The following is a 7,761-nucleotide window of genomic DNA, read 5'->3' as shown; positions in this document are numbered from 1 at the left end:
ATGGGGTTTACTAGGGGTTAATCATGGAGGTAGACTTTTCATGGCATGAGTGGGTTAATCCTAAGTTACTTAATCATTTTGACATATCAAATCCAATGGTGTGGTCTCGACATGCATAATCAAGCAAGTTCTAGAATAATAGTTCAATACTGACGCACTCAAAGCAATAATAAAAGTGAGCATGAAAGAATTAATAGATGCTCAAAAAGGCTCAAAAATCTCACAATAAATTATGGCTTTTTTATGTTTAGACTCGTGAATTCCAATTCAAAGTAATACCTAGACTTGGGGAAACAACCTATAATTTTAAATTCTTAAAAATCAACTTATCATGCTTGATTCTCTAATGTCTTAAAGTTTTAAACAATCAATGCATAAGTCCCTATGTTTTAATTCAAGATATATCAATCAAAATCATAAGTCTATTAAAATTTATCCTAAATATGATATGAAGACTTTTCAAGAGCACAAGATGATTATTCAGGGATTTTTCTGATAATGAAATAAATACCCCCTACACTTAAGATGTACATTACCCTCAATGTACAAAGGTAGATATTTTAGAATATAAAAATAAGATAGGGAGAGAAGTGAAACTTCCTGTATGATAAATTCCTCGAACTAGAGTTTTGGAGAGTGATCGGTTTGAGAGTGGAGGAGGATACTCTAGCGGTCGTAGAGGTTCATTAGGCCATAAGTCCTACACCAAAAGGCTATTACATCTAGTGGTAGCTATGGTCATGGTCGAGCAGGACATGGCAGTCGTGGAGAACCTTTCCCGGTGGAGTTTTAGTTCCTATGTGATGATAGGCTTAAGAGCTCTATATAACTATGATAAAATCAGGAACTTTTTAGGGGATATTAGGAAGAATAAGTACTCAAAAAGAAATAACCGAAATTAATAATTAAAAATAAAATTCTAAAATCTAAAAAAAATAAAAAGTAGTTTCAATAAAAATTAAAAACATAAAACAATAAATAAATATTTCTAAACATCTTCATCGCTGGATGGTTCGCAAGGTGGGACTGGCGATGAGATGTGGAGGTGCTGACAAATCTGCTGTAGAGTAGCATCAATGTTATCAAATCATTGAAAACACTACTGCTCGAATTGGGTAAGGCAATCAGAGATGTCAACATATGAAGCCGTCGCATGAACTGGACAAGAGGGTGGTGGTGGCTGAGTCAGTGGGTCATCGTGCTGTGGGGGGACATCATCAGGAATATCCTCGTAGGCCTCTTCCTCGGTAGATTGGGAGAGACGATATTGGGGAAGGTAGGTTCTTCGGCGCCTCTCGATCATCCTCATGCTAAGCATGCTCGAGATGCCTTATGGAGACATCTGGTCGATGAGGGTAAGGGATGATTCTTGGGTCGCGGTGTTGAGGAGCCCGAAGTGTCACGCCAACCTAGTCACGTAGGGGCCAATGGAGATGACCCCCTTCTGATACCCTCTGTCTGGTGCTGAATCGCAAGGGCGATGAAATAGGCAGGGTCGATGACGTGCCCTTGCAACATGCACCATAAGAAGTAGACGTCGTGGGTGTTGACAACGTTAGTGCTCTCTCGTCTCCCTGTAATTGTGTGAGCTAAAATTTCGTGTAAATACCTCAGGGATGGCAGGAGAACTAATGCCTTGGAGCGGCTAGGATTGTAAGAGGGCATGCTAGGGGCCAACGTGTGCCAACACTTCGAGGGAGAGACATGTATGTGGTGACTGAGAGCATGTAGTTCATTCTCCTCTCGAAACTCCTCTGTATATAGGCCTAGAGCAGCACCGAACTCTGGGACGCTTAGCTGGCGGATTAATCTTCCTAGACAAAACTGAACCGTGCTGGGATCATCATACCTTGTCATTACAGTCTGGAGATGGAAAGTTGAGCATAGTTCCATCGTGAGCTCGAGGTATGTCGGCTCGATGATCCCAAAGAACAGCTCCCAAGGGTCGATGGTTAGGAGAGCCCGAATCGCGTCAGCCATCTGGACTTGTTCTACAGCAGCCCAGTCGATGCAACGGCCTGTAACTAAGGGTCGAGCCTAAAGTATTTGGAATAGTTTTTCCTGGGGCCCTCGAGGAAACTATAGGAGAGGGTGACAGATTTCTGCGGTTGGGCCCACGGAAGAGGACGCTCCTTTCCTCTTCTTCGAAATAGGTACGGCAGTTTTCTTTCCTCTTGACGATGACATGGTACCTGCGAGTAGAATCATCGAGTCATCTTGATGAGTGGTCGAAGTGAAAGGAATGCCATATTCAACTAAAAAGCAGACTTTCGGCCATAACCAAACATAACTAATATAATAATTTCGTGACCTTAGCATTGTATGTAGTAATGGCATGTGTAAGACAAAAGAATGAAGCTTTCCTAACAAAATGAAATGTATGATAAAAACAATGCAAATTTCATGAGAGGCATTGGCATGGAAATATCATGAGAATGAGCATGGTAAAATCATGGGTATGAAGTTTTCCTAATCAATTGATTTAACATGCCATGTATAATAGCTAACTTAAGAATGCAAACTAAATGATAAAATCATGAGCAAAATGAAAAATAGTTCAAAAGTAATTAAGATTATGTTAATAATAAACATTAGTGATAAGTAAATAAGAAGTGAAAGGAGTAAACAAACGCTAAGGGAGAGAGATTGAGCGTCGAAAATGAAGGTGGCGCACGGGCGTGGCAGGGGGCCGTGTGGAGTTGCAGTGGGTAGGGTTAGGGTTTTTGAATGGGGAAGAAAGTGAATAGCACAGGGTATTTATAGATTTTGGGGCACACGGCCATGGCACACACCCGTGTTCCCCAATTTTAGCCGTGTGATTCGCGAATTTCAAATTTGGGCGCGTCTGACATTTAGTACACGTCCGTGTTCCTCGGTCATGTGGGTTCACACGACCGTGTTGCACGGCTGTGTCTAGCTTCATTCACTTCTCCCACGCCTGTGTGTTCAAGCCCCACGCCCGTGTTCTTTTAATAGGTTCGACCATGGGCATTAGACACAGGCGTGTCGCACGCCCATGTTAGTTTCTCAGTTTCAACCATGGGTCTTCCACATGGGCGTGTTGCACGCCCGTGTTGTCTTGGCAGGCTTGACCACGGCCATGTCACACGGCTGTGGTATTTTATCATAGCCCGTGTTGTGGAAATCTGTTGCCCTGTTTTCACACGGTCTTAGGCACGCCCATGTGCTTGGCTGTGTCTCTGTGAAAACACCTGTATTCAAGATTTCTATTAGTAAGTTAGGAGTTAAATACCATAATACAAAGAAATTAATATTGTTAGTGCTCGGGTTGCCTTCCGAGAAGCACTTATTTATAGTCTATGCTCAACTTACCTCTCCGTTGTATGGTCATGGTGGTTTGAGGAGTTTATAGTCCTCATTCCTGCTATCAGTCTCATCAAAATAAGGTTTTAAACGGGTGTTGTTTACCTTAAAAGTGACGAACCTGGGATGACTCACCTCCACCATACCAAATGGAAAAATACTGAGTACCGTAAGAGGGATTTCCTCATTTGGTGTGGTAGTGACAATGTAGGGATATGCGGCATCTAGTAAGACTTTATCACCAACCTTAAGTTGATTTGGAGAGGTATCGAACTCCTTCTGGCGTAATTTTGGTTTATCGTATGTTCTTGGTTTATGTGCTCACCATTCATCTAGCTCCTCTATCCGTAACCTTCGTTCTTCATGAATGTGTTATTGGTCATTGCTGGAACATGGCTCGTGAACTTCTTGGAAACTCAATTTTTGCAAATTAGGTTGTGTCATATTGTCAGTTTTAGTAGACTGGTGTGGACCATTACCTTCAATGTTCAATGTGATGCCAGAATTACGGGCTTGAAGGGTGATCGTTTCGTCTCACACGAAGTGTAAGCTCACTTGTGCCAACATCAATAACTATTTTAGCAATTGCTAAAAAGGGCCTCCCTAAAATCAAAGGGATGTTATTATCCTCCTCTATGTTCAGAACAACAAAATCAACGGGAAATATGAACTTATCTACTTTCATTAGTACTTCTTCAATAATAACCCTAGGAAATATTATAGTTTTATCTGCCAATTGAATGCTCATCCTGGTTTGTTTAGGTTTCCCAAGACCTAGTTGCTTAAACATTTTGTAAGGCATGGCGTTAATACTAACCCCTAAATCAGCTAATGCATGACTTATATCTAAACTACCAATTAAGCAAGGAATTGTAAAACTCCATGGATCTTTCAATTTATGGGGTAGCTTATTCTGTAGAATAGCTAAGCATACTACGTTTAGCTCCACATGCGATGCTTCGTCCAACTTCCGCTTATTTACTAAAAGCTCTTTTAAAAATTTCATTATATTCGGCATTTGCGACAGAGCTTCAATAAACGGTAAGTTACTATGTAATTTTTTCAAAATTTTAAGGAATTTACCAAATTGTTCGTCTGAGCGGTCTTTTCTTGTCGCGTTAGGATATGGGACATAAGGTTTATATTCTTCATTCACTGTTTTGTTATGACTTACCTCACTTTTACCTTTGCTCACCACAGTTTCTTGCATCAATTCTGGCTCAGGCGCAATGAATCCTTCCTTATCTTGAGTACTAATTGCGTTGAGGTGTTCCCTTGGGTTAGGTTTAGTATTACTTGGTAAGTTACCTTGTGGTTGTTCGGAGATTAATTTGGATAGTTGGCCTATCTGAGTTTCGAGTCCTTGGATCGATGCTTGTTGATTTTTAAGTGCTGTCTCAGTATTTTGAAAACGGGTTTCTGACACTAATATGAATTTTGAGAGCATCTCCTCAAGGTACGATTTCTTCTCTTGTTGATAAGGTGGCTGTTGAAAACCCTGAGGATTTTATAGCTTTTGATTCCCTTGACCACCCCAAGAGAAATTTGGGTGGTTCCTCCAACCTGCATTATAAGTATTACTGTATGGGTTATTTTGAGATCTAAAGTTATTGTTACCCATATAGTTGACTTGTTCCTCTTCGGTTGTAGGATTGAAGGATTGATATTCTGTATGCACACCTCCTCCACTTGAGTCACACCTCATTACTGGATGTACCTGCGTAGAACCAAGTAAACCATCAATCTTTTTATTGAGAAGTTCTACATGATTTGACAGCATAGTAACTGAGTCGACGTTATAAACGCCGGCTGTTTTTGTTGGCTTAGTCCTCATGACTTGCTACTAATAGTTATTCAATGACATTTCTTCAATGAATTCATAAGCCTCTTCAGGTGTTTTGTTGTTGACGGTTCCTCCAGCAGCTGCGTCAATCATCTGTGATGTCGAGGGATTCACACCATTGTAAAACGTTTGAACTTACAGCCATAGAGGTAACCAATGGTGAGGGCACCTTTGCAATAGATCCTTGTATCTCTCCCATGCATCGTAAAGTATTTCTAAGTCCATCTGCACAAAAGAAGAGCTATCATTACGTAACTTAGCCGTTTTAGCCGGTGGAAAATATTTTAGTAGAAATTTTTCAGTCCTTTGTTCCCAAGTAGTGATGGACCTTCGTGGTAACGAGTTCAACCACTGTTTAGCTTTGTTTCTCAGTGAGAAAGGGAACAATCGAAGACGAATGGCATCATCAGAAACACCAGTAATTTTAAAAGTGTCGCAAAACTCCAGAAAATTCGCCAAGTGAGTGTTGGGATCCTTATCCTGCAAACCATCAAACTGAACAAACTGCTGTATCATCTGAATTGTATTAGGTTTCAGTTCGAAATTATTTGCAACAATAGTATGTCTAACTATACTAGACTCAGTTCCTGTTAAAGAAGTTTTAGCATAGTCATACATAGTACGTGGAGCAGGATTTTGATTTGCTAATTCAGCGGGTATTGCTGGGGGTAGCTAGTTGTCTTGATTTTCAGCCGTATCTTCAGTTGTAGTTGAGAGATCGTCCTCTTGCTCTTCCTCTGTGTATCTTAAGCTTCGCCTTATTTCTCGTCAATTTCTACGAACTGTGCGATCGATTTCTTCGTCAAACAGTAATGATCCCGACAGGTTTCTTCTAGTCATAAACTATGAAAATCCTGTTGAGAGAAAGAAAAAGTAAATTAATTAGTAATAATATTAATGAAATAAAATTAAATTAAATTGCAAGAAAAATAAATGGCTAAAGTAATAAAAATTGAGTGTTCCTAATAATTTAGTTCCCTGGCAACGGCGCCAAAAACTTAATCACGTTAGGTTTCGTGATAGGTTTTAAATATTTATAATTACTCGTTCTTAAACTAACTATTATCATGATGTAGGCAAGTGTACCTATCGAACAGTAGTATAGTTTTAGTAAGACCGGATTGTCGAATCCAAAGGAACTAAAAGTACTAGTAATGATTGTCTTTTTATTATCTAGCCTAAGAATAAAATGGGGTTTTTATTTTAATTAACTAATTATCTAAACTAAGAATGCACAGAGAAAAGAATTGGGGAATTGCTTTTGGGAAAATCAATTGACTTGAGAGAGTACCTAAGGAAAAATTCACCTAGACTTTACTTGTTATTCTGGCTCCGAATCGGACGATTTATTCATTCAACTTGTTTCGTAGAGATCCCTAAGTTATGTTATAATCCCTATTCAAGACTAATAACGTCTAATCCCTAGATTGAATAACCGAGACTTTTCTCTAATTAACACTCTAGGGTTACATTAACTCAATCTATGGATCCCCTTATTAGGTTTCACCCTAATCCGGCAAAATCTTGTCACCCTATTTCTAGGCGCGCAATCAACTCCGCTTAATTATGACAAAAGTACTCTTAGACAGGGTCTATTCCTCCTCTGAATTAGAGCATGTCTTGAATCAGTTTCCTGGGATATCAAAACAAGAATTAAGAACATATAATTAAGAACAAGTTAAATATTTATCATATGATTTAGAAAATAATAGAAGATTCGTCTTAGGTTTCATTCCCCTTAGGTATTTAGAAGATTTAGTTCATAACTAAATAGGAAAACATCTCAGAAGAATAAATAGTACAAAACATAAAGAAAACCCAAAACTTTTGAAGGGAAATTGAGAAGAGATCTTCAGTCTTGATGATGAATCTGGCTTCTAAGATGGATCAATTGGCTTCCTTGGAGTAATTCCTTACCCCCTATTCTCCGTCCCCTTTTTCTCCTCTTCTAGGGTGTATTTATAGGCTTTGGAATGCCTAGAGGCCCTCCAAAGTGGCCCTTTCCGAATTGGACTTAACTTGGGCTCAGCAGGGACACGCCCGTGTGACACACCCGTGTGTGATTACTTCAGGCCGTGTTCGAGCCTGTTAGAATGACACGGGCGTGTGCTATACCCGTGTGAGTCGTGCTCCAATTCTGCCAGATTGACACGACTGTGTGGTCTGCCCGTGCGAGGAAGTCCAGGCCGTGCTGATTTCGTACTTTGGTCCATTTTCTCCATTTTTGGCCCGTTTCTCGTTCCTTTCACTCTCCTATGCTCTCCTAAGTATAAAACATGAAATTAAAGCATTAGGAGCATCGAATCCACCAATTCTAATAAGAAATCATCCATAAAATGCATTAAACATGAGGTAAAAATATGTATAATTTACAGTTTATCATAGACCTCCACGACATCCTGGAAGTGCAAGTGGCAGCCAAACTGTGGCCAAGGATACTATTGTAAAATCAGAGGCTCGAGCCCCAGCGAGAACTTACGCAATGCGCGCTAGAGAGGAAGCCTCAGCTCCTAATGTCATTACAGGTATATTTTCTATCTATGATATTCATGTTATTTCCTTGATTGACCCAGGATCGACCAATTCATACATTT

At 39.9% G+C, this 7,761-nt stretch overlaps 1 non-coding gene across 1 annotated transcript; it reads left to right on the top strand.

Moving 5' to 3' along the window:
• Nucleotides 1–5,318: 5,318 nt before the first annotated feature.
• Nucleotides 5,319–5,425, top strand: LOC121204397 (small nucleolar RNA R71). Its single transcript, XR_005899322.1, has one exon. It is a non-coding gene; the product is annotated as a small nucleolar RNA R71 (small nucleolar RNA).
• Nucleotides 5,426–7,761: the final 2,336 nt, after the last annotated feature.

Source organism: Gossypium hirsutum, chromosome A07 (assembly GCF_007990345.1).
Source record: "Gossypium hirsutum isolate 1008001.06 chromosome A07, Gossypium_hirsutum_v2.1, whole genome shotgun sequence".
Taxonomy (NCBI): domain Eukaryota; kingdom Viridiplantae; phylum Streptophyta; class Magnoliopsida; order Malvales; family Malvaceae; genus Gossypium; species Gossypium hirsutum.
This window is presented reverse-complemented; position numbering and strand designations above follow the sequence as displayed.